The sequence below is a fragment of the Ambystoma mexicanum genome, chromosome 9, assembly GCF_040938575.1.
Source record: "Ambystoma mexicanum isolate Mex_15411 chromosome 9, UKY_AmexF1_1, whole genome shotgun sequence".
In the NCBI taxonomy this organism is placed as follows: domain Eukaryota; kingdom Metazoa; phylum Chordata; class Amphibia; order Caudata; family Ambystomatidae; genus Ambystoma; species Ambystoma mexicanum.
Genome location: NC_090931.1, coordinates 1,103,567,974 through 1,103,592,354, shown reverse-complemented (window position 1 = coordinate 1,103,592,354; position 24,381 = coordinate 1,103,567,974).

Below are 24,381 nucleotides of genomic sequence, written 5' to 3'. Positions count from 1 at the left end.
AGCAGTTTAAGTAAATTTGGACTGAAAGACACTAAAAATCTAAATGTTTAAAAGAAATGAGTGACCTACTTTTGAGTGTCACATAGGTTGCAATTGTTTAAATGGCATAGTTTTAAACTTAGAATCAGCATTCTAGCTGCATGTGTAAAAATTGGAAGTTTGATTTGGACAGGAAAACTGGCAGCCAAAGAGACATTTAGCTGAGGCCTGGCTTAAAAAGAGAGGGAATTTTGCCCACCAGCTACCCCCGACAGGAGTTGTGACTTGCACAACAGCTGTGTTCCCAGGCCTAGCTGCCTTTTGCTGTTCCCACCAAAAGGGATATGACACTTCTCTGATTGAATTACCTGGGCTCTGCAGGAAATTGAACAAAGCCCTGTCCTGACTCAGGTAAATGTTTTATTGGGGGGGTCGTAAAAGTGGCTTGCTCCTGGAAGGAAAGGGGAGGAGCACTGTCTGTGAGAGCAAGCTGGCTTGGCAGAACTGGAAAAAACAGAAATTCAACCTTGTGCTGGGGGAAACCACACCCCTTTGGGGCCAGAACATAAATCTAAAAAGATGGATCATTCATAGAGCGGACTTGTGAAAATTTTATAAGTGATATCATTATTCTTGTGATTTTTCTGTGCACATCTGAAGACGTGTTAGGACCCGGTGGTATGTTCAGGGGGGTTTTTAGCGGAAAAGAGGATATTATTCTAAATGTATGTATGTTAAAAATCTGACACTCCACCACCTAATGCCCACACACCATGGGCACATCTGTGTAAATGCGGGGAAAAATCCAATATTGGTAACCCGACCAAAAAGTGAAATATGTTGCCATTTTGAACCCAAGCTCCTAGAAACGACAGAATTGGAACAGGGGCTACCATCAGTAAATGCATGGTGTGTGTATGCAATGCCAAACAACTGTCTATCGGGGAAGTATGTATTTGGATCAGATATAGATTTGTGTGTAAAGTTGACAGGGGTGGGTTCTCTGTATCATAAACAGACCTCATCATGATGACACTTCATTTCATTCCCCCAATCAAGGGGAAGAGGAGGAAGTGGCCAATGACAAGTGGAGAGGGGTAGGGCCTAGAAAGCTAGCCTCTCCACCCACTTTCAAAACACATAAAAGCAGACAGTCAGGATAGATAGAGACATGCTATTCAATCTGCTGCGGGACGCTCTGCCGGGAAAATCCATACTTTACCTCCATCAACCTCCAGAGAGCCAACACAGAGACTCCAATCTATCCACCTTCAGAGACCAAGTCTTTACTTCAGAATTGGTTGCAGAGAGGTCAACTACAAGCTAACTCCCTCTTTTGCAGGCCTCAAATCATTGTAAACTATTCACAGCCAGGCGAGCTGTTTGAATTCTTTGCAAGAACTCTTGCCATTTGCCAGAAAGCAGTGTTGTATCCAGAGAGAGACCAGCTGAACCGGAGACCGCTGTATCCGGACCCACAGACCTGATCAGAACCAGAGACCCAGACCAGCAGAGTAGAGCTGACCCAGACGCTGTGCGCAGAGACCGTCCGTGGCGAGTGAAGAAAACCCGCTGACCAGATCGTGACAAGGCCCAGTCCTTCTAAAAATTAGGAGTGAGTATCCGCCAAAACTGTGCAGAACCCAATCTCTTAGTTAAAATAATCTGATTCAAAACATCTGAACCGTTCAAAACTGCATTGAAACCCTGTGTTCATTCTGTCACTTCATAGCTGTCAAAGTCTCACCTGTCATCTGTCACCTGTCATCCTGAAATCTTGATTTTAAACCCGAAAATCTACCTTTATTAAATCGTTCATAACTCCGGAACCATTTGGGTTAGGAACGAAACTTTCATCTGGAAGCTGAGATCCTAGGCTGTCCTAGGACCCCAATACGATAGTGCTTCTCCTTGTAGTTCCTCTGTAATCGCGCCCGGCGCACTCGGAAAAATCTGCCTCGATTTGACATTTTGCCGTGAATTGAAAGGTTAGCTCACGTGTAAAAATCTGCAGCTGTTTGCTTTCCGTGGCAAAAATTTGTTTGCAACCTGACAACCATTCATAGAGCATTGCTAAAGTGATCCTGAACTCATTCAAAGTATCTATCACTCACCCTGAACCTCTAGAGGGAATTAAAAGCATTTTAGCATATTTTTCACTTCCTTGCAAAGCACATTCAAAGCATTTTGGGCCTGTGTTTAAAACTCTGACCTGTTTTCCTCTAAGCTTGCTGGGGGGGAACTGAATTTCGTATTGTATTGATTGCATTCCTGAGAACTGTGTGCTCTTCTTTCCATCTCCTTATATTGCATAAAGGGGGGAGTGAATTTTCAAAGAAAAGTGATTACATTGTCTTTTAGTGGAGTCCTATCAAGTCTATTTCTGTGCTGCATTCTTTTTCATCTGTGCAATTCATTGAAACCATAAAGCATTCTCTGATACTTTATTCCCCTTTTCCTAGTCATAAGTCACCAGAACTGTGCTATTGTAGGATTACTTATTGCTGATTACTGTCCATAGGTCTAAGTGTGCTATCAATTATTAATGTATTTCTAAAGGTGTGATACATATATATATTGTTTAATTTTCCAATAAATCTTTTAAATTTGCAAAACAAACCTACTTCTTGGCTCAGTGGGGTCAGGGGGATTCTAAGAGAGGGGTGTTATACAGAGATAGTCATCCAGAACTCATGAACTGGGCATAAAGATATATCAATAAGGCTTTTCATTCAGTATTCTAGACTAGGCGTTGACTTAGCTGTAGTGTTGAATTGAATCCTCTTACACTACAGTTAAGGGGCAACACAGAAAGGTGGCCAGGCTTCCCCAATGATCTAAGTTGCCCAATGTGTGAGGCGAAAAAAGGGACGACATGAAGCAAATTGGACTATTTTTACTATTTTGCCCTGCTAATGGGGATTTCAGAAAGAGTACCATCTTGCAGGTTGTCAAGATTAACAATATCCACCTCTACAGGCCGGCATTATCACTATTCCTGATGGCAGAATCAGAATTGACTCCTGTCTTCCCTGAAAAGAGCAGTGTACTTAAGGGTTACAATAATTGTAACTGTTTAGAGCTCTATGGTTTTAATTTCTTTGCTGAAGGTTTTGCGATTGTAAATGTCCTTTCAATGTCATGCACCTACTGCTGAAACCATGATTTGTATCTGTAAATTATGATGTCTGTGTTTGATGGATGATCTAATCCAAATAAACTTTGAATTGAAATGATTGTGATTGTACATTAACTCATGGGCAGACTACAACTATGCTTTCTTCTTTTGAACTTGGATGATGAATAGGAAACTATTTTGTATGGGGCCAGAAAAATAGATTATATCCCCCACTGCAGTCTATTGTAATTCTGTAGGCCAAGGGATAATCGAATGAAGATATTCTACCTACAATAGCTAACCTACTGAAATAATGTGCAATGCGCCAAAAAAAGAATTCAAGTCCACCTTTACTTTTACCCTGGAATTCCCTGGTTTGATAATCTTGGGACATAACTACACGAGATGCTGAAAACATTATTCTGAGGATGGAAATGTAGGGTGTACAGCTGTGCACATTGGTGGCATTGTAAAACCATTTGATGAATTAGGTGAGGTGGGCCAAGTTATTGTTGCTATCTTGTTACATTTCCATTTTCCGGTGCGTGCATACAACGTGAAGGGAATGAAGAAAAGAGAAAGAAGAGAGGGGGAGTAAACATAAGATAGAGGAGTTAAAAACAAAACAGTCAAAAGTTGCCCAAACAGTGACGACAGAGTTCCCTTGTGTTAGAGTCCATAGTGTGCCCATCCACAAGCATGACAGATGTCCTGGGAGATTGGTGAAGGGAAGGGACACAAATGTGTCTCGAGGGACTGGTGGGTGGCTACAAAGATGGCAAAGCAGGAGGAGACTTGTTGTGAAAATCCTGCATTTATTGTCAGATGAGCAATGCAAGAGGACAGGGCAACACTGGTGCCACATAACAAGAGGCACCACAACAAGACCAGCTCCAAAAATATAACTTGTGGAAGATGAACCTGAAATCAATCCTGCACAATGAATGAAGTTATGTATAGAGCCCAATTTAATGGAATAAATGCGTTGAATATGGAGGTTTCTCACCACAGATAATTTATCACCACACTCTCACTGGTATAATCTTGGAGAAAATGGCAACTAAATAGCTCCTGGAATACTCAGGCAAAGAAAATAATGTACATAATATGCAGTCAGGGCTCAGCCAAGCTAACGACTCTGAATCTACTCTGCTTCATGGTAATGAGGCTCTCCTATCAATTGCAGATAATCTTTCGAAACTGTTAACTATTCTTTGCATGATGTCAGCACTCTTCAGGCAGGCAAAGGTGGGAATTCACCAGTGCCACTGGTGCCTTGCAAGGCGCAGAACGTTCTCCACTTTTCTTTAACTATTACATAAAGCCTTTTTCAGACATGTTGCAAGCCTTGTCTACTGCTATTTATCTGTACATGGATAGACATGGAAATTGCTTTCAAACTGAAAACTGTTGCTTTCCAATCACATGACATCACTAAAGATTTGCTCTCCATCCAAGACTGGAAAATCAATAGCTCCCTATTCCTCAACCCAGCACAAACTGAGATCAAGGCCATAGGCATAAGAATCCCATGTATCGTTCCCTTTGCATGACCACGCAAGAGAGGCCCAATCCCTAAGTCTGTCGCTAAAGCCGGTCATGTTTTTGACTACAAACTCTCTTTCCGTAGGCAAATTAGTGACCCTTGCAAAGCATGTCATTTCCACGTGTGCATGCTTAAGCAAATCCTACTGCTCCTCAATCTGCACCATAACGTTGTGGCAATTAGGGTTATGGTAATAGCTAGGCTGTACTATGGTAACAGTTTGTATGTGCGCCTCTACAAACACTTTTTCCACATCTTCCAACTCACAAAAAACAAAGTTGCCAGGCTAATCCTAAAACTAAACACGGGCCAGCACATCACTCCAGCCAAGACAATGCTGGAAAAAGAGTTCAATTGAAATAATTTTGCATCATCCACAAGTTACTTCACGGCAGGAACCCTTGTGCTATCATAAGAAGAAACACCCTCAGCAGAAACCTAAGATCAATGATGACCAACAAACTATCAGGAACCCTTTTCAGGAAGGCACATCTTGGTCGCCGTTTGATTAGTGCAACCTCCTGCAACTAGATATTCAACATGATGAATACCCTTTGAGATTCTGGAATATCAAAACACTAATTTATTTAAACAAGGATTGATTTTGGAGATGTTGTGGCTTCCTGCATCCACACACAGCTCACAAGACTATGACACCTCAAACAGTACTATTGACCACATGTCTTCCCTTGATTGTAATCCCGATCCGAGAACCTGTTTGCCCTTGTCTGCTCTTGTGTTAATGTTTCCCTACTCACATGTGATGCTCTTCTTACCCAGAACTTGCTTGTTTTGCTTGTTCAGTCAAGTTAACACTCTCCCTAGCCCACATTCCCTTGTATGTGCACTGCTTTCAATGTATTAAGACTTGCAAATGATCAGCTCATTGTAACCCTCCTTTTCTTTGTCTTACTCCCCCCTCTCTTGGACAGGCACAAAGTAACTATGTTTTGAAGTTAGCGCTCTACAAATCTACTCTAAATAAATATATTACAAAACATGTCTTTATCTCTGATTTTTGGGTAAATGACAGGAGTGAAAAGTACACTGAGTTATGGTGCAAGTTTGCAAAATATTTAATAGGAGAATTAGAGGAGCTGAAACCAAGTAGGAGAAATAATAAGGTGAGATGATCAGCACCCAAGAATAGTATAAAGTGCATGTGACAACCTCTTTTGTGTGTGGGGGCATCCCATGGGAAATGCAAATCTAAATGTATATGTTTGTTCCTCACTAGATGACCAATGCTCTCTTGGTTGTATTGTATACAACTCATCCAATGTACTTGAAAAAAATAAATCACATTCACATTAACAATTAAATAAATAATATTTTAAAGATAAAATGGTAGAGCACTGGTGGCAGAGGTCCAAATGCAACCTGGCAGGCTTTCTCCCATTTCAAAGTGAGTGTTTGAAACTCTTCACTAACACAGCTCAGGTTACATTGGTCATACAGGAGGTGATTCGGGCAGTATGTGCACTGTGTTATCTTGGGGATGCAATCCAGTACTTGTGTTACTGAACAGTAAAAATAAAAACCTGTTAGGCATGTGTACATCTTTGTACAAGTGCAGTGAAATGTGCACCTGGCACCAGGCACTAGAGAAAGAGAAATGTACAGTTAGTGTTATTTTAGATACATCCATGATCAAAACAAAGAAAAGCATGTGTACCAGGGGGCTCCACAAGGCGTGCAGTACCAATCACATCAAGGGAATTAGCAGATCACGAGCTACCATAGATTACAGATATTCATAAAAAGCACCGTAGACGCCAATTACTGCTTAGGTTAGTTAAATGTATCTGCTCACTTGCACATTGTTCAACATTGCTTCTCAATGGACTTCTATTGTACATTGTACGGGAATCTACCTTAATACTCATGCACACTTCACCAATGGACAGACCCAGGCTGCACCTCACTTACAATGGCCAGCCAGCCTGAAACATGTTTGGTGCTCATTGTGGTTTCATGCTAAATGTATGTGACCTTGCAGTTTTGGCTGGAATTGCCCCATTTGGGGAGGGTCATGTCTGATTTGCAAATGGTCTTCTCGCCCTCAGTGATGTGATTGCAGGCAGATAAAGTATGGCTTGGAAGATTTCCCCAGTAGAGACATATGTTTGTATTCCTTCTAAAGGTTCCACACATCATATGTCTTCCTTTGCATAATTCCGTGGAGCACTGTATATTGTGTACATGTATTCTTTGTTTCAGATGTGTTTCAGCTCATCATGTCAATGAAAGGGTACTGTCTATCATATCTATAGTGGAAATATGACAGCACATACCCTACCCCGGTCTCACACTGAAAGCCACTGGAATACATTTCTATATCATAATATGGAACACATGTAAGATAGATGTGCCTTCTAAAGAAGAGGTTGCAGAGTTTCCATCTCACAGCCAGTAGCTTAAGGTATGCGCCAGGCAATGCTTGTTCCACTCTGATACTCCACTACATGCTACAGAATCTACCTACTGGTAACTGAATGACTAGAACAGATGGCAGGAAATGTAAATGAAAGCAACATACTACACATGGACAAAGATGTCGGAAAATGCATTTCCTGTTCCCTATCCTGCTTGTGCCTTGCCCACTTTACCTTTATTTATTTCCTTGCCCAGTCATATGCTTGGAATGCTTTGCCTTACTTACTTAGTTCAACTACTACTCTTGCTAGATTCTGTTCTTCACACATAGCTCGTCTTCTGTATTCCTCTAATCATTAGGAAAGTGATAACATGTTTTCCTCTTTGGACACTTGCAATTCATTTCGGATCATTGTGTAGAGCCCTTAAGTGACAGATACATATAGATAAATACTTACATTACGTTAGCTAGACGATACAGGGAAGCAGTTTGCCCGGGGCAAACACTTGCACGATTGGTAAAGAAGGAGGTGGGCACCACACATATACTGTATATCAAAAGGCAGGATGGATCCGTGGCGCACCCTGAGGAGGAGATAAATAGAGTTTCTTTTAATGATTTTTTATGATTTTTACTAGGCACTGTACCATCCCGAGGGCCGGGCTATGTTTGCTGAGCCAGAGACTCATTTGAATGGAATACTGATTATGCTAGTAGTAGAGCTAAAGAACTTGATGTTAGATATGCATGTGGCAAGGTGCCGGACTCGGATGGGCTCAGTGCTGTGTCCTGTAGGGAACATCAAGCATTCTGTGCCCTTATATCCTGCAGATGTGGGAGGAGGCAGTGGGTCTGAGAGGACTGCCGGGGACAGTACGCTCGGTTATTCTAATACTCTTACTTAAACCCAATAATCCGAGGACTTCGGCTCGTACAGGCCGCTGTCCCTGATAAACATTGAAGCAAGCATTTTTGGCAAAGTATTGGGAACTAGACTGGGGGCTCTACCGCACTGAATACTGGACAGTTATACAATATTATTGCCCAGTTACATCATGCCTCCACTGCAGTGGCCGTTTCTTTAGACACTCAGAAGGCCTTCGACACAGTGTTGTGGCTGCTTTTCTTCCAAACACTATCCTGTTACGGCGTTGTCCATCGCTTCATAGGTTGGATAAACTTACTCTAGGTGGGTCCATTTGCGCAGATCTGTACAAACAGGCAGATGTCCCCGGTGCTCCAGTTGTGGGCTGGCACTAGGCAGTGCTGTCCATTATCGCCATTGCTATTTGCTGTTGGGATTGAGCCCCTGGCAGATCAGATGTGAGCTCAACATGCAGTGGCAGGCCTTAGATTGGGTGAGAAAGTGGAACTAACATCGCTTTCGGCAGATACATATTCTTTTACGTGCGGGAACCCGAGGGGAACCTGGTGGGGATAATAGAGATGGTGGTAGAGTTTGGTAGACACTCTGGGCTGCATCTGAATAATAACAAGTCTAATAATTTTCTGTTGATGGATAATACGTGGCTCTCTGGCAATACTAAGGGTCTGAGGAGGGTGGCACAATCATTTTGCTACCTGGGTGTTGTCATAGCTCGCTCTTCCTCCTTCACAAAGACGTTGAATTATGACTCATATCGGGTGAATCTGTGGGTTAAGCCGTGGAGGCCGGGGACCCTTCCTGTGTCATGGCATGGCGATTGTCTCTTGGTGAAGATTATTGTACTGCCCAAACTCCTTTACATGTTCGTCAATATAGCCTTCTTGCCTGGCCAAGCGTTTTTCTGAGAACTTACTAAATTGTGCTCCGCGTTCGTCTCATCAAACTGCCACCTCCACATGAAGTGGGCCCCTCTGGCTCATCCTAACGAGAGCACGGGTATGGCGCCACCAACATGGAATTATATTATCTTGGAGCACAGGTGCATTAGGCCACCTACTGGACTCCGGCCAAATATAAACCCCTGCATGTCCATTTTGAGAGAGTCTGGGTACATCCTGCCCCCCTGTGGTCCTCTTTGGCGAGTGTTGCGCACCAACCAGCCCACCCTCTGGATCTGGTTGGAGCGACCATGGCGGGATGGGGGAAACTGAATTAGAAGCTGGATGTCTGGGCACCGTATGACAGACAACTCCTGTTGTGGGGGATTCAGGTGCTGGCACCTACATTGGATGTGTTGGCCTGGGGGACACTTGGAATTTTGATGCTGGGGGATCTATACAAGTAGGACCTCTTTGGCACTTGGACCGATTTGTATCTGCACATAGGAGACGCCCAACTATTCTCACATCAGGTAGGCATACAGGCCACATTGGCCAGCATTCCCTGAAGAACCACATGCGCATTCCTGCCTTTCGTATATATTGCTCCTCAGCGTGGAAAAAAAGAAGATTTCTGTGTGTTATAAGTTGGCTCAGGGCATGGACGTTGGTGCATGCACTGGGGCTTGTGCAAAGTGGAGTGCAGACCTTAAGGTAGACTTCTCAGGTCTTCAGTGGAAGGCTATATGTAGGGGGTAACTTTGAACTCTAAACACCGATTAATGCACTTTAAGTTTCTCAATAGGTTAGATTACTCCCCCTCTAGAATGAATAGGCGATGTTCCACGTGGCAAGACAGTGGAATGCCCAGATATGACATGGCGGATGCCATGCTGTTACATATGCTATGGTCCAGCGCAGAGCTTCATGAGTTCTGGGGCTCAGTTGTTGAAACGCTCTTAGAGGTACTGGGGCAGCAGCTGGCACTATCTGCATGTGCTTGTATATTGGGATTTACAAGGAAAAGGGGCGCCACCAAGCGCAGCTTCGTGGATTTGGTTCTACTTTTGGCCAAGAGAGTGATATTAATGAGATGGACCTGGAAGGAGCCACCCACATTGGAGGCGTAGCTGTAGGACATTATTTGGGCAAACGGTAATGAAATAATGAATAACTGTAAACCACCTTGCTTCCCAGGGTCAGCCGCCCCAAAGACATTTGGTCAGACGTTCGGCATATTTGGCAAAAGTGGCGGCTGGGTGCCCATGAGTAATTGCTGTGACATTTTCTGCTCATCTGTTTTATTCCTCCCTGGCCATCTACACATGGTCCTTTCTGACATGCCGTTGTATTATTAGAAATTGTCTGTGCCCTGTTGTTGTGTGGCCACATCCAAGTGTTGCAACAAATAAAAAGGGAAATGGACAGGTATACATTGTGGCATGGGCGAACAGGGGCTAACAAGGATAGACAATGCTCTTAAAAGGTTCACCCTTTGAAAGGAACGCCCTAGGAGTGCTTCCTGCTGTAGGGGTCACGTGACAACACAGTTCTTCAGGAAGAGCCAACAAGGACACAGGCAGCAATGATAGGGCGCCAGGGAGAAAAAGTCCTCTGAGGCGCCAGACAGCAAGCAGGCCCCAGACAGCAGATAACAACAGGCAGCTCAAACAGCAAAAGTAAGTGCAGGGCAGCGCACACTGCAGGTCTTAACCAGCTCCCACAGAGCGCAAACTCCAAAGTCCAGGAGTGCTTCCTGATGTATCAATCATGTGACCACATGTGACCGCTTAGCTCATCATAGGGGCTGGGGCCAACAAGGACACCAGCAGCGATGCTATGGCGGCAGGGATACCACATCCTCTCGAGCCCCCAGAGGGCAATCAGGGGCCAGCCAGCAGATGAAAACAGGCGGCAACTGGAACAGCAAAGGTGAGTGCAGGGCAGTGCACAGTGCAGGTCTTAACCTCCTCCCACAGAGAACACACACTCTGAAGTCCAGGAGTGCTTCCTGATGCAGCAGTCACGTGACCACACGTGATTGCTGCAGGTCAGGTCACCTGGCACAGGGCTTTTGGGAACGGAGCCCACATGTCTGCAGCCTCTGTGTCTTTGGTAAATGTGGTGTCACCATCCTCCTTTAACCCTCCAGCTCTCCTTAACCTCAACATCTCTAAAGCTTTGAAGAAGTTTTTCTGCATGATTGTGCTGTACAAAACACCAAATAAATAAAACATTTATATATAAAAGAAGCCTAAAAGAAAAGAGAAAAAAGAAATTAGAAACATCTAAAAACAGTTTAACAATTCTGTAAAAAGGCTTACAATGTAGGTATTACCAGAACATTTAATGCAAATGTAACTATGTGTTTGGACAACATCTAAGTTTTCATATGAAGACAATTCAATGCTTTCCTCACAGTGTACATTTAATTAACATAGTAAAATGTGTACATGGGATCATTGAAGGGTTCATGATGCATGAACTCTCATGGTTGCATACAATTGCATGTCTTCAATATATTACTGACTACCTTTTCGTATTGGTGGATCTGAAATATTTAGGTGAAAAATAGTGTTAATACTTGGGAGACTAAATGTCAAATATATTTTAATTGGGTTCATTCTTCTCTGCTAAATATTCTATTGGGGGCAACTAATGCAATTAACACATTTCAACAGTGGCTTCAGTCTAGGCCTTTAGAATTCCCAGTACGTCTGTTACGTTGAAACAGACTGAATCAAATACATCCAGCACAATCCGAGTATTCACCAAATAGTTGCTTAAAGAGTGAATATCTAGCAGTAAACGTGTGTCATTCAAGACAAAGATAAAATCAAAGCAGGGGTGACGTTTCATTTCTTCGCATTTGTTTTTTCACACTTAAAGTTGAAGCTTTAGGATTCGTGATCAGCGCGAGATTACAAAAATACCATAACAGGAACAACACTCTAAATAGCCGTCATATTCAGCCTTGCACTGAGATATGTTACCCGGCCTTGAAATTAAATCGGATTTCAAGAGGTGGGAAGTCGAACCAATAACAGGTTCCCCTATTTTAAATCTGCCAGTTAAATGTGAATCACAGGTCAGTCCTCATTTATTTCCCATCCCAAAGTCATGAAATGGATATCTCTCCCATCCCACTGCTGACCATGTATATGGGTGGATCAATCTAATCGAGATAGACTTGCACCAATAACAGCATGAAATCCTCAAATGTGTTTGTGGCCTTTAGTGTCTTTCTCATTTCTGAACGATACTGAACACATTTGTATGAAGATAGATGTGGGACAGCACAGGACTGGCTTCCAAGACAGAAACGCCCTGATCCAGACAGCATCAAAGCTTCTCTTTCAGTTTTTTCTACCGGCTAAATAATTGCAGATATTCTGAACATGGCACCCTCCTAACTTGCACATGTGACATACTAATGATTGGTATATGTTTGCGTAGTTTTTAGTCAGTTGTACATTAACTCATGGGCAGACCAGAACTATGCTTTCTTCTTTTGAACTTGGATGATGAATAGGAAACTATATTTATGGGGCCAGAAAGGGAGATTATATCCCCACTGCAGTCTATTTTAATTCTGTAGCCTAAGCTATATTGGAATTAAAATATTCAACCTACAATAGCTACCCTACTGAAATAATGTGCAATGCGCCCAAAAATAATTGAAGTCCACCTTTAATTTCTCCCTAGTGTTCCCTCGCTTAATAATCTTGGGATTTACCCACACCAGATGCTGCCAACATTGATCTGGGACTGGGAATGTAGGGTGTAGAGTTGTGCACATTGGTGGTATTGTTAAACCATTTTATAAATTGGTTGAGGTGGGCCAAGTTATTGCTGCTGTCTCATTGCATTGCCATGGTTCGGTGCATGCATACAACGTGAAGGGAATGAAGAAAACAGAAAGAAGAGAGGGGCAGAAAACATAAAACAGAGACCAGAGGGTGTTCTCCATGAAGTGAAATGAAACATAACGAAATTAAACAACACAGTCAAAGGTGGCCCAAACAGGGACGAGAAAGTTCCCCTTGTGTTAGAGTTCACAGTGTGCACATCCACACACATCCACACACATGACAGATGTCCTGGGAGAGTGGTGAAGGGAAGGGACGCGCATGCGTCTCCAGGGACCTTTGTGTGGCTACAAAGATGGCAAAGCAGCAGAAGCCTGGCTGTGGACATCCTGAATTTATTGTCAGATGAGCAATGCAAGAGGACAGGGCAACACCGGTGCCACACAACGAGAGGCACCACAGGATCATCTGCAAACATATCACTTGTGGAACTTGAACCTGCACTCAATCCTGAACAAAACACACTTTGCCGGACCCTGAATGAAGTTACGTGTAGAGCCCTATAGAATGGAATAAATGCTTTGAATATGGAGGTTTCTCAACAAACATAATTTATCGCCACACTTTCATTGGTATAATCTTGGAGAAAATGGCAACTAAATAGCTCCTGAAATACTGAGGAAAAGAAAATATTGTGCATAACTTGCAGTCAGGGCTCAGCTAAACTAACAACTCTGAATCTACTCTGCTTCACGGCAATGAGGCTCTCATATTAATATCAATTGCAGATGGAATTTACTCTATTGTTCTGTTCCTGTGTGACTTGTAAGCTTTTCGAAACTGTTAACCAATTCTTTGCATGATGTCAACACTCTTCAGGCAGGCAAAGGTGGGAATTCACCAATAACACTGGTGTCCTACAAGGCTCAGACCTTGCTCAACTTTTCTTTAACTATTACATAAAGCCTTTTGCAGACATGCTGCAAGCCTTCTCTACTGCTTTTTATCCGTACCTGGATAGACATGGAAAAAACTGAAAATTGTTGCTTTCCAATCATGACATCACTAAAGATGTGTTCTCCATCCAAGAGTGGAAAATCAATAGATCTCTATGCTTGAACCAGCACAAACTAAGATCATCGCCATAGGCATATGAATCCCATGTATTGCCCCCTTTGCATGACCACCCAAGAGATGCCCCATCCCTAAGTCTGTTGCTAAAGCCAAACACGTTTTTGACTACAAATTCCCTTTCAGTAGGCAAATTAGTGACCCTTACAAAGCATGTCAATGCCGTGTGTGCATGCTTAAGTGAATCCTACTGCTCCTCAATCTGCCCCATAACGTTGTGGCAAGTAGGGCTATGGTAATAGCTAGGCTGTACTACAGTAACAGTTTGTATGTGTGCCTCCACAAACACTTTTTCCACATCGTCCAACTAAAAAAAAATAAAGTTGCCAGGCTAATCCTAAAACTAAACATGCACCACCAAATCACTCCAGCACAGGATTATGCTGGAAAAAGAGTTCAATTGAAATCAGTGGTGGAACTTGAAAAAAATTGAAGCGGGTTCCAAAAAGGTTGAGTGTGGGGACAGAGTTTGAAGTAGGGGACGGAGTTCAGTGGAGGCAGAGTTCAGAAGGGGCTGAGCTGCTAGTTGAACTCTGATCAAAGGAAATGTTAAAAATAATATTTCAAAAATGGTGTTCCTGTGTTGCTGTGTTGTTGTGCCGCTGTGCTGTCAGAGGATTTCTTCTCTATTCTTTTTTTGGAGGCGTGTCACCAACTACCAGCGTTTCCAGCGTTTCCTGAACACTTAAAACAGCTCTACCTCACAGAGCGAGCGGAGTGAGCTGAGTGTTCCTGTGTTGCCGTGCCACTGTGCTGCCAGAGGATTTCTTCTCTATTCTTTTTTTGGAAGTATGTCTCCAACTACCAGCGTTTCCAGCGTTTTTCTGAACACTTAAAACAACTCTCCCTCGCGGAGTGAGCTGAGTGTTCCTGTGTTGCTGTGCCGCTGTGCTGCCAGAGGATTTCTTCTCTATTCTTTTTTTGGAGGCATGTCTCCAACTATCACGTTTCCAGCATTTCCTCAACCCTTAAAACAGCTCCCCCTCACTGAGCAAGCGGAGTGAGCTGAGTGTTCCTGTGTTTGTGTGGCGGGTGAGCATAAGCGGAGCTCGCCGTGCACTGAGAACTCAGAAGACATTTCATCCCCCACCTGAACCATCTGCAACAAGAATTTGCAAGTGTAATTAGGAGGAGGAGGAGCGTGGAGTGTTAACAACAGCGAATCACATATGAAAGCTCCAGACATCGAGCAGACTACAGACTGCACGGTAAGGGACCCATCACGCTATCATCACATTGCAAGACTGTAATACAATAATCAGCAAATCCGGCAAAACAGGACACTTAATGTACTGTACAACACTTTTCATTAACAACAGCATGATACCTTCAAACATTGCACACACGGCTGGGGTGACTGCAGGCAATCCAGAAATTTCCCGAACTTACCCAACCTTGATCTCCACAAAAATTGTGCTTCATCCCTTCCAACATTACACAACGTACTGGAAGCAGTTCCATCAGCTCAGAAAAACAAAGCGATTCAAGCCAAAATAAAATAGCAAAACAAATAAGAGAACACCAAAAGACACTCATTAGGTACAGAGTACCACACACTCATGGAGAAAAAACGAGCGGAAAGATTATAGCTAGACATAAAAAAAATAGAAGATATAATGAGGAATCAGGAAAAGAGAAATCACATCTTCGATTTATCTGAACTTCCAGGACAGCAAAACAAAATGACTAACATGACATCAACACCATCTATGGATAACAAAGCGAAGTACGTCCACACATAAAGAAAGAATTAAACATGTCATGTCAACAGGAGCCTGTACAATAATATGCAACCCCCCAACATATAACCTCGAACGCAAAATGCACCTGTGAGAATTCAAACACTCACCCAATTGAGTCAATCCCGACATTGATAGTAGAGCTCCAAAACATAATGATAGTCGCCTCAACTCATGCACTGATTCCGTTTTTGAAATTATATGAAACACTGGTTGATACCATCAAAGATCAAGCCATCCTTCTGGCAATGACTCACACCAAGCAAATCCACGTCGAAAGTTTTATAACCAAAAGAAGCAAGACTTGACACAGAGGCCGCAACATTAAGCCAATGGCAGATGAGACTTGCAGAAATTACTAGAAGTGATAGAGCAGAAAAAGCGCAAATAAAAGCAACAATGCTGGAAATATTATCAGATAAACAGAAGAAAAGTGTACCAAACTGTCAAAATGAAAAAGGTGATACACACAGAAAAACCTCAGAACAAGATATGCAGACTCAACAAAATGAAAATAGCGGTACCATCTAAAAAAGAAAAAAAACAGGATAAAACAGATGAAATTAGGAGGACACAAGAATCTACACATACTCTGTGAACTTCAAATACAGAACAACATGATGATGACGACATACAGGATCACATTCGGAAGTGACCAGTATGCAAAAAGACAAGACAGACCAACTGGAAGGCATAAAACAGATAGAAAAATATACCATATTTGAACGGCAGAAAAACAACCCAAAAACAAAGCAGCCTGTTATTGATAATATATCAAAGACGTCCCAACAAAGTAAAAAAAAATGAAATGGGAAAGAGGCTCGAGAGCCTTTCTACGAAATCTAACAATGCCCAAAAAACAGAGTCCCATAAAACAACAAACTCCAATAACATCAACCAAAGGCTGTAACAAAATCAACCAACCAACCAGAAGTGAAAGAATCCGCACACTCAGCCTTACATCGGAAGAATCTGCGAATAGAGATAGAATGTTAGATATGTCTGTCTACATAGACATGACTTCAGAAACAAGACAATCTGCTGATTAAATGTTAGGTAAACAAGCATCAAATCATTCAACAGCTGCTAACTCAAAGGACACGCGAATACAGGAAAAACCTGTCACAGATGATCTCTAAAAATCCAGAATAAACAGCAATGGAAACGAAGATGACATCTCCCTAATCATAATAGACAAATTACGAAGAAACTGATATTGGTAATAATTCAATCCTAAACCTTTCATCAGAATCTCAGATGATGAATTGAGTATAAATAGACCAGACTATAGCTACATCACAGATGATTCTTTGATAAGCCAATCAATACAGCAAACAAATAATAGAAATCAGAAAACAAAAAACAATCTACAAAGTCCTGAAGAAGAGAGGATACAAATACCAACTTTTGTAAACCCCAGAACAACTTTACAAAAGAATGTGATCTTTACAGAGCGTATAACATCAAAATACGATGGTCTTGTACTCAATAGAACCAACGTCATGAGACTATTTCAAGCAATCACGCAATTAAAAAAAATATACTCATCCGATATCAACCTTGTGGAATTTGTTCAAAATGAAAACACTGACCAAGTCTTTATAGACTTTAAAACACTTGACCCTCTAACAAGGGTATTGGACCAAACTAATGAAATTAGGCTTCACATGTGTTGTTGCCAACAAAAAAGAAAAAGAAGGACAGCCAAGAAAAGGAATGAAAGTTTGTCATACGAAGATGTGCACAAGCGAACATTAAGCAATGGAAATAGGACATCAATACCACAAAGGATTTCTAATTCAACCCAATCAGGCGTGAATACGATGAGTCAGAAAGCCAAGGATCTACGAGTGATGAGCCTTCAGAATAAAAAATTTCACAACACAGGAAACTCAACCATATCCCTCTGTAGTTGGAATACCAGGGGCTCAAGACACGTCACACGATGAATATAACGAGCTACAGGAGCACCAAATGATATTCTTACAAGAAGCATGGCTATCATCTGCCCAATTGTTGAAAGATATGAACTGTTAATAAATCCTGCAATAACCCAAGCGAAGGGCTGCCCCGTCTCCAGATTACTAACATTGATTAAATTAGACAACACATTTCAAATAATCCAATGAACAAAGCCAAATCACTGGACGCAAATCACCATTGTCCAATATAAAATTGAGAGTTAAATCGAGACGACAAGACAACAGAAGCTAGGAATTTTCAATCTTTATTGGAATCCCGTCGCAATTGCACCTTCTAGTTTCATTGATACAGTTTTAACTGCCATAGATGAAACTCGATTAAAATATAAAGATATAGAAATTATCATCTGTGGAGACCTCAACATACATTTATACACCTAGGATGGTGAAGGATGGTGAGGAATTGGACCAAACAAAGCTAACCCCACGTGCCCGACTCTAGTCCAAAGAGATGGTAAAAAGACAAATCGGGTTGATAAACGAACATCATACAGAACATCAAAACCCTAAACCAACATGGAGAGGAACCCACTCACTAGCAATACTGTATTACATTTATGTATCTGATGTCATTGCAGAAACCAGATTAAAATTTGCAAACAACTACAATGCTCACAGCGACCACAATAAAGTAATGATGAATGGCATGCATCAATAACACTTGCGCAAAATATCCAGCTGCCAAACTTCGAAATGAATAGGGGAAGGACACGCCTAAGAACCTCCGAAAAACAAGTAGAAACTTTATCTGACGTATTCAAAAATTCACCATGACATGAGGATGACAAACTAGACTTCCAATGCATCTTGAAACCATGTTCCCCACCAAACAAAACGGGGAAAAACTGAAACATTATAGTCATGCATATAACATTCTTATCGCTGCAAAGAAAAAGGAACTGCGCAAAAATGTAAGTAAATAAGAGAAATCTACCACATATTCCCTGAGTAAAATCAAAATGTTAAAGCAACTATATCAAAAGTGGCTTAAAAATACATAAACAATTTTACTGCAAAACGATGCAGAAGGGATGCTTAGCACACTAAGGAATCAAAAGACCAGCACCCTATGGACATTGTTAAACGAAAACTCAGATCAAAACGGAAAAAATGATCCAGAACATCCTTGAAAGTGCATGAACAAACTATTTTTCAATAAGCAATGATAATCAAATTGAAGTAGAACAATCAAACGAAATTGCTCAATGGACAATAACATGGGACCATACAGATATCTGTAATCATATTCAAAACCTTAATCCTTCGAGAGCACCTGATCCTGACGGACTTAGTAACACACAACTGAAGGAAAGCCCTGTTCAATGGGCGAACTTGTGTATAGAAATGTTTAGATTGATTAATATCACAAACACAATCCCACCAACTTGGAAAACAGCTGACATAGTACCCATTTACAAACAAGGAGACAGGACGAACCCTGCCAATTATCGACCATTTGCGCTATTAGATCCTTTAGGGAAAGTCTTTGCCTCCTTGCTGCAACAAAAACTTGTAACATGGGCAAAAGCGACCAGAAGATTTGACCCAAGACTAACAGGCTTTGTTAAAAAATGTGGGGACAAACATCAATATGATGCTCTTAAACCTTTTAAAACTGGAAGCATACAAAGACAAAATGGTGACCCACGGTGTATGTATTTATTTGGAGCATGCGTTTGATGCTATCAATAGAGCAAAACTTTGGGAGAAATTAGAGAACTGGAAGTGTCCTGCAAATATCTTGCAGCCATAAAAGCCCTTTATACCAACACGTCTATCAAAATAAGGCTAAGGCTAATTAATTAATTAATTAATTAATCACAAGCAGGTCACCTACCTAAAGAAATATTAACAGCTAATGGGGTGAAACAAGGCTGCCCACTCACAGCAACCTTATTCACCTTGTACATTTTGGATCTAATGGAATCCGAAAAGTCAATTCTTGCCAACCCTTCCAAACTCAATAATACTCCAATTGCATACATGTTATATGTTATAGATATCGTTGATAAGACACAAGTGGGACTGCAGAAAAGAATTAACAACCTAAGCACATACATGGGAGCGAATAATATTAAAATCAATGTTAAAAAGACACGAGTAATGACCCTTGTGCAAACATCAAACTTGAAACAAAAACGCATATCAATACTCCTTGAAGGAAAAAGGGAAACAGTATCAACAATGAAATACCTGGGAGTAATGATAAATCAGTCAAAAACAGAAAAACAATGGGTCGATACCCTTAAAGAAAAAGCCCTCTCTCTCTCACGGCAAGGATGGATACTTCATCGCAAATATGGTGTTTACTCCTTAAAACCCGTAACTACATTCTACACACAGAAGATCATGGCTATCCTAGCATAAGGCTCAGAGACTATGCTAAACGCACCACAAGATATATGGACGATTTTAGAAGGGATAATATGGAGGAAAATAATATCCTTGCCTCCAACATACTCGGCACCACCAATATGCTATGAATTGGCTCTACAATCACTAGAAACTTAAAAATCCTGGAAGTCCATAGCCTTATATAGGAAGACCCTTTTAGTAGATGAGATACCAGCCATCAACATATTATGCGGGAAAGAAACATCAATAAACGCCACAGTCCTGAACCTATGGAAAGACGCCTGTCAGAAAACACAAGAACGTGAAGATATTAGCATTGAGATGTTAGTACACCGGCCACAATAAGCGGAACTAAGAATGCAAAGGAATGACTGGAGTCGAACGATCCAGCAAAACGCACAATACAAACTGTCAACAACACACGAGATTGATGTCAGAGCACTGAATCAACTCTCATGGTATCTTCAACAATTCCCAGAGAGAGTTATGAGGGACATTTTTCTGAGAATGCGTCTTAATATATTACCAACCCGAGAATTCTTGACAAAGACGAAACAGCTGCCGGAATCCCAAAGCTACTGCAGATTCTGTAAACTTGAACACCAGCCAGAGACGATATACCACATAATTATGCAATATACTGTGCTAGATGAGAAGAGAAATGTCTTCAGAGACATGCTGCTAAAATCAACAACAAAATATCAGCCGATTGAAACATGGACTCTTATATTGGCAGGAAATAACAACTCGTTAATCTTCAGAGTCATTCAATTTTGGAACTCAATAATGGAATGTAATAACTGGAGCGGTAATCAAACTTAAGGAAATGTAAATATGACCTGAAATCAGTCCTTTATTTTTTTTCTTTTTGTTTTTTTTTATCCTTTTTAAACAGACTAAACTGAACTGTGAGTAATGTGAAACAAACGAAACAAGGAAAGATGTTGATTTGAAGTTTTGTATTAAAATTTGAGTGGAAAGGTTTTGTAAAAACTAAAACATTCAATAAACAACAACAAAAAAAAGAATTTGCTGAAGAATACACAAACCATAGTAAGGGTGCCTTGCTATGTTTTGTATTCTTTTCAAGCCAGCACCGACTGTGTCAAAATGTATTTTGACATCTCAAGCTACAAATACCTGAATTCATTTGGGAAAGGCAACGATCACCGAGCCCGCAAAGCTGGGGGCTCGGTGATCATTGCGTTTTCCAAATTGATTCTGTTTTCTGCTCAGTCACAGGGTCTTTGACCCTCTGCGATCCAGGGTGCTTGCCTCAGTGATGTAATATGCTCTGTGCAAGCACACTGTGCACACAGGCTGTGCACAGTATGCTCACGCAGAGCAGATTAGGTCATGGAGGCAAGCCACTAGGTTCGCTGAGGGTCTATCTTGGCTCTTGCTGCCTGTGAAGTAGGTGGGGGGGAGGGCGGAGCTAGAATAACACTTGTGGCACCAATGTGTTGTGTGTGGCTCTGCCCCTTCCCCCACTCCCTACTGTAGCACTGAAAGCACTTTTTCTTTTTTTTCGAAAGCCCTTCAGTTTGTGAGTGGCCCATTCTCCAGCGCTGACTGAAATCATTTTGCATCATCCACAAGTTACTTCACGGCAGGGCAATAAGAAACTCTTGTGCTATCATAAGAAGAAACACCCTCAGCAGAAACCTAACATCAATGATGACCAACAAACTATCAGGAACCCTTTCCAGGAAGGCGCATCTTGGTCAACGTTTGATTAGCGCAGACGGCTCCTGTCTCCCGAACCTCCTCCTACCAGATATTCAAAATGATGAATACCCTTTGAGATTCAGGAATATCATAACACTCATTTATTTACAGAAGGAATGATTTTGGGGACCTTTTGGCTTCCTGCATCCACACACAGACACCTTAAACAGTACTACTGATCCCCTGTCAACCCATGATTGTACTCCACATCTGCAGACCTGTTTGATCTTGTCTGCTCTTTTGTTAATTTTTCTCTACTCACATTTGATGCTCTTCTTACCCAGAACTTGCTTGTTTTGCTTGCTCAGCCAAGTAAGCACTCTCCCTAGCACACTTTCCCTTGTATGTGCAATGATTTCAATGTACCAAGACCTGCAAATTATCAGCTCATTGTAACCCTCCTTTTCCTTGTTTTAGGAACAAAGTAACTATGTTTTGAAGTTAGGGCTCTACAAATCTACAATAAATAAATACATCAAAAAGAACGTTGTTTTTAGCCCTGATTGTTTGGTAAATGCCAGAAATGAAAAGTACACTGAATAATGGTGCACGTTTGAAAAATGTTTGATAGGAGAATTAGAGGATCAGAAACCAACTGGGAGGAATAATTAGGTGAGATTGTCAGCACCCAGGAAAGGTATAAAGTGCATATAACCACCTTTTTTGTGTGTGGGGGAATCACATGGAAAATGCAAATCTAAATGCATATGTTTGTTCTTCACTAGATGACCAATGTTCTCTTGTTTTCGTTTTGTACAGCTCATAAAATGTATTGAAAAAAATAAATCACATTCACATTAACATTTAAATAAAATGTGGAACGTAAAATAGTAGATCAATGGTGGAGAGGTCAAAATCCAACGTGGTGGGGCTTCTCCCATTTTTGAGTGTTTTAAACTCTACACTAACACAGCTCAGGTTAGATTGGTCATACAGGAGGTGATTCGGGCAGTATGTGCACTGTGTTATCTTGGGGATGCAATCCAGTACTTGTGTTACTGAACAGTAAAAATAAAAAAGCATGCTGGTGATTTGTACATCTTTGTACAAGTGCAGTGAGATGGGCACCTGGCAGCAGGCACTGGGGAAGGAGAATTGTACAGTTAGTGCTCTTGTAGGTGCAACCATGATTCAAACAAAGAAAAGCATGTGTAACAGGGGGCTCCACAAGGTGTGCAGTACCAATCACATCAAGGGAATTATCAAATCGCGAGCTACCATAGATTACAGATATTCATCAAAAGCACCGTAGACGCTAATTACTGCTTAGGTTAATTAAATGTATCTGCTCACTTGCACGTGGTTCAACATTGCTTCTAAATGGAATTCTACTGTACGTTGTACGGGAATCTACCTTAATACTCATGCACATTTCAGCAATGGAGAGACCCAAGCTGCACCTCAATCACAATGGCCAACGAGCCTGAAACCTGTTTGGGGTTGCTTGTGGTTATATGCAAAAGGTATGTGACCTTGCAGTTATGGCTGGACTGCCCCATTTGGGGAGCGGCCATGTCTGTTTGCATATGGTCTTTCCCCTTCTGTAATGCCATAGCAGGCAGACAACGTATGACCTGAAAGTTTGCCCCGAGCAAAGACACGTTTGTATTCATTCTAAACGTCCCACACATCAGAATTCCGTGCAGCATTGCATATTGTGTACATGTATTCTTTGTTTCAGATGTGTTTCAGCTCATCATGTCAATGAAAGGGTACTGTCTATCATCTCTATAGTGGAAATATGACAGCACATACCCTACCCAGGTCTCTCACTGAAAGCCTCTGGAATACATTTCAATATCATAATATGGAACACATGTAAGATAGATGTGCCTTCTAAAGAAGAGGTTGCAGAGTTTCCATCTCACAGCCAGTACATTAACGTATACGGCAGGCAATGCTTGTTCCACGCTGATACTCGGTTGCATGCTACAGAATCTACCTACTGGTAACTGAATGACTAGAACAGATGGCAGGAAATGTAAATGAAAGCAACATACTAGACATGGAAAAAGATGTCGGAAAATGCATTTCCTGTTCCCTATCCTGCTTGTGCCTTTATTTATTTCCTTGCCCAGTCATATGCTTGGAATGCTTTGCCTTACTTACTTAGTTCTACTACTACTCTTGCTATATTCTGTTCTTCACACATAGCTCGTCTTCATTATTCCTGTAATCATTAGGAAAGTGATAACATGTTTTCCTCTTTGGACACTTAGGGACTGATTCATGGTGCAAAGTATTTTTCACTATTGCAAAGTGACTTTGTACTGCCAACAAACACCCCGATTCATGGAACAGTGCAAAGTGTCTTTTGGTGTGCAAAGTGAATTTGCACAGCAAAAAGACACTTGCACTGTTCCAAGATCGGAATGCAATAAGGCACAGCTTACCATTCCACTCGCCATCAGAAGTAGCACCTGGTCCGCAGTACCAGAATCAGAAACAATGCCATGTTGGGATGCGCGCCGCGTCTGTCGTGGCTGCCATCTTGCAATGGGAAAAGAATGGCAACAGTGCAAACCAGATGAAGATCCAGACAAGGGTCAAAAATGGCCACCTCTACTCCGCAAATGGAGGTAAGGCATGGCATCAGGTCCTGGTGAATTATGATGCCTTCTTCATTCGGCAGAAACAGATTGGAATATGCGGCCATCCAATGATCTGAGTGTACATCACAACTGCCATCTCCATGGAGGGGTGGCAGTCTGTAGAGTGGACCATTCTAAGAAGTTCTGGGATGACCATACAATCCAGAGCTAGTCGAAGGTGAAGGTGAACCTTGAGGCAGGTGCCTCCGTGGAGGGGCATTGTGGAGGACACCATTGGGTATTACCCCTTCGTCTCCGAATC